Genomic DNA, 4,000 nt, shown 5'->3' on the forward strand with positions numbered 1-4,000 from the left:
AGGGCTGCTGTTTTATGGCTCAGATAACTGCTGGTCTGGTGTAGCTCCCTTCCGGCCAACTGTCCACTCTCTGTTCCCGTAGCCTAGAGTCTGCACTGACTGGCTGCAGCCCAGCACTGTCTACACCCCTCGAGCAATTGCCCAAGAGTCTGGACCCCTGGGGGACAGGCCTCCAGACCTTGGAGCGAGAGCAGAGGGGAGCTCAGGGAGCCCTGGGAGCCTGGTGTTGTGGCCAGAGAACACACACAGCTCTACACCATTTTATGCCTGGCCGTATTGTCACCAAAAGATGGCTGTCGCACTGTGCCTCATGGAACTGCCACTCTGGTGCAGACCGGGACTGGTCTCCAGACCTCAGTGTGAGTGAAGGGGAGTGCTGGGAGCTCAGAATTCCAGGTAGAGACTATATACAATTTGTACAGTTTTATTCCTGATAGGAGGACGCCGTGGCACCCCAGTAGGGGAGGTAGGTCCAGTTTTTAGAGGTTCTCTCCCGTGGAGTATAGTGGGAGGACCTTTGAACTCTGCCCGGTTGTTTGTGGGGCACTCTGAGACGTTCTCATGGGGGAGGGGACTCCTGTCCGCTTGGTGATGGATTTTGTACCTTTTGTTTGTGTCCTTGTGGTCGCAGCTCGCCTCAGCGGGGTTGACGTGCATTCTTCAACCTTCTCCCTTAGTGCAGCTCAAATCCACCAGGTTACTTGCTGAATTTTTATCCTTTACCTCTCCTACTGGATGGGAGCCTCTGTGGAAAGCTGGCTTCAGTCAGCCATTTTGTCAGAATGAGCTTTTTAGAGACTTTGAGCAGGCTTTTCAATCTATTACACAAATGTCATTTGATACTAATGCACGCTGGTCCATGCACAGGCACCAACATCCCTCGTTCTCCTCCCATGTCCAGACCCTCCCCAGCACTCACAATTTCAACAGCACAGTCCAGTCCACTTTGGTGTGAGAGCTCCCTCAGAAACATACTATACTCTGTACTATTAAACATTTGAGGCAGAAAGGGAGCAGGAGATTACAAAGTACCAGAATGAACCAAATGGGACTCTTCTGCTTCCCTCAAGGCATTCATCCTCTGCTGACCATTGGCCTTTGTGTCTCCAATCTGACCATTGGTCTTTGGGTCTCCTATCATATCCATCCTTCAAAATTCAGCTTAAAAATCACTTCTGCTTGAAGCTTTCCCTAATTTCACCTGTCAGAAGTGAGATTGCACAGAACTTTCTCTCCATATACCTTTTAGAACAGCGGTTCTCAACCTGTGGGTCGAACAATGCTTTCACAGGGATCATCTAAGACTATTGGAAAACTCATATTTCCAATGGTCTTAGGAACCGAGACCCTGCTCTTCTATCTGTCTCCAGGCAGGTCTGCCCACATGCAGGTACCCCCACATACGAGTACCCAGCATGGACATCATTGTGCCAACCCCATCACATACACCCCATACAAATACAGGTATATGCGACAGGGTTGGTACCGTAATGTACATATGCAGACCAGTCACACATGTGTAGAGAGCAGCTACTGTGTAGAGAGTAGCTACTATGTAGGTAGCAGCTGCTGTGTTGAAAGCAGCTACTCTGTTAAAAGCAGCTACTGTGTTGATGGCAGCAGTATGGAAGGTAAATAAATCATGAATTATAATTACCGGGTAAATGTAAAATCATGTACTGTAAAATCATTAACTACTGCAAAAAGAAAAAAAAAATCTGTATCATGGGAACTTAATCTGGATACTGATGGGTCTTTTTATATTCAGCTGTGGTTGATGTGAATACTGCCCCCTTGTGATAGTAACAGGTATGTAAAAAAACAACACAGAGAATGGTAAATCAAAGGAAACTTTAATGAATTGTATTGGCTAAGCTATGCCATGTATCATCTTTTGTATATATATATATATATTTTTTTTTTGGTAAGAAAAGATTTTTGGTATATTTAAGTGACACTTCATTCACACACACATATATATAAAAGCTAATTATACATTGGGAATATAAGAAAGGGTTCTTTTTTTTTTTTTGGTTGTTTTTTATTGTAGAGGGAATGAATGTGCTACGGTTCCTTTTAAAATGATTTTCTTAAGTAAAGATATGCTTTCATGACAGTAGAAAATAAATCGATTCAGTTACCTACCAAAGAAATAAAATATTGATGTTACCTCCTAAGTTAAACATACCTGGCAATTTTTAACTACTTTCCAAAAAGACTAAGGAACAAGGTAAAAAAGTGAGGATTTTCCATCTTCCAAATGATCAGGCAGAAAATACAACCCATCAGCTACAGAATTAATAATAGCAAACTCCTATGCTTTTCCATACTAGGTACTGTACATAATTTATACACCACAATTCCATGTTTAACCAATAAATGAGTTCCATTTAACCCTTATAAACTATGAGGTCATACCTACTATTCTTTTTAATGGATTTAGGCAAGTAATTGCAGATACAACAATATAAATGCTGATTTCCTAAATGTGACAACTGCTAAAAAGAGTTTTCAGAACTACATTAGATACTAATGATAGACCTACAGAGGCTAATTTCAAAGTGCCTATCAGGGCATAATAAATCCTACAGAAGTCTCAGCCTCTGCAATATCATCACAGGTTAATAGCTTTACAAATCATAAACATTAATATGGGACAATCTAAGAAAAAAACCGTTCAGGTGGCATCCAGTTTCTTATAGGCTTCTTCAATGAGCATTAACATGTTCTTAATCTGGGAGGAATTATGAAGAACATCCAAGTCCTTTAGAAGAGCATTCTGGTTTGGAATTAGTGTCAAAATTTCTTTCTGAAGTGTGGGTTCTTTGAGACTTTTCTGAGAAAGTTCTGGAAGAGACAGCACACTACTACTATCCATTTGAAGTGCTTGTTTTAGTGTCTTCTCTTCCTCTTCTACCTCACTTTCCAGAATTTCAATTTTGTTCTTTAGGCTCTGAATATCCTCAGTCATCAATTCTGCAGTCTCTACCATTTTTTCTATTTCTCCTGCAATAATGCCAGACCTTCTTTATTAGCTTGCTCCCGTGCCCTTTCCACATCCAGTAGACTTGACACATGAGTTCAATCCTTCAGCTTTTCAGGAGGGACTTGCAGGGTTTCACAAAGTTGTAGCAATCTTTTTCTCAGTAAATTGAGATGATATTGTATTTCTTCTTTTTCTCAACTACTATTACTCAAAATTGTTATTATTATTGACTCCATTATTGTTTGAAAATGCTCTCTGCTACTCTTTGAAAGTTGTTGCCAGGTTTTCCTTTTGTTGGGTGCTATCTTTATCTGTTTTATATTAGTATGCTTTGTTTGTCCTTCAGAAGACAGATGGTTTGAATGACTTTTATTTCTTTTTCCTGTGTTTCTAACCTTTTTCTCTGACAACTCTTCATCATCATCAGTTTTTCTTTTTGAATTTCTTTTTAACTGTTTAGACTTTTTCTTGGAAACATGTGGTTTACCAGGCATCTTGATCACTAATTTCTCAGAAACCCTTCCAGGAACCATGATCAGGATAATTTGCCATCTTTTGTATTATTAAAGCTATTGTTATATATTATTTTCATTAGCAAAGCATTCCATTACAATGGATCATGTACAGAAGAATTTTAAGAAAAGAAAATATAGTGAGGGTTTTTTACAGTATGGTTTTACCTCAACAATTATAGCAGGAATTGAGATACCGCAACTTGTTATTTGTTGTGAAGTTCTATCAGCCGAATCTATGAAGCCAAACAAACCAAAATGCCATTTTGATAGCAAGCATCTGAGCTTTTCTGGCAAGGATATCAACTATTTTAGAAGCAACGCTGATGGACTCAAGAAAGCCAGACTTGACACTAGTGGCAAGTACCACAAACAATACGTAGCAGCTGTTGAAGCTTCATATTTGGTGGCACTCAGAATTGCCAGAGCTGTGAAACCTCACACCATTGCTGAGGATTTATTGTTGCCAGTGGCCAAAGACATTGTTTGAGTTAAGATCAGA

General features: G+C 40.2%; 1 pseudogene; it reads right to left on the minus strand.

Annotated features, from left to right (window-relative positions):
- Nucleotides 1-2,677: 2,677 nt before the first annotated feature.
- LOC128589125 (centromere protein Q-like) lies at nt 2,678-3,480 on the minus strand (annotated as a pseudogene).
- Between the last annotated feature and the right edge of the window lie 520 nt (nt 3,481-4,000).

This window comes from Nycticebus coucang, chromosome 6 (genome assembly GCF_027406575.1).
Source record: "Nycticebus coucang isolate mNycCou1 chromosome 6, mNycCou1.pri, whole genome shotgun sequence".
NCBI classification, from domain to species: Eukaryota; Metazoa; Chordata; class Mammalia; order Primates; family Lorisidae; genus Nycticebus; species Nycticebus coucang.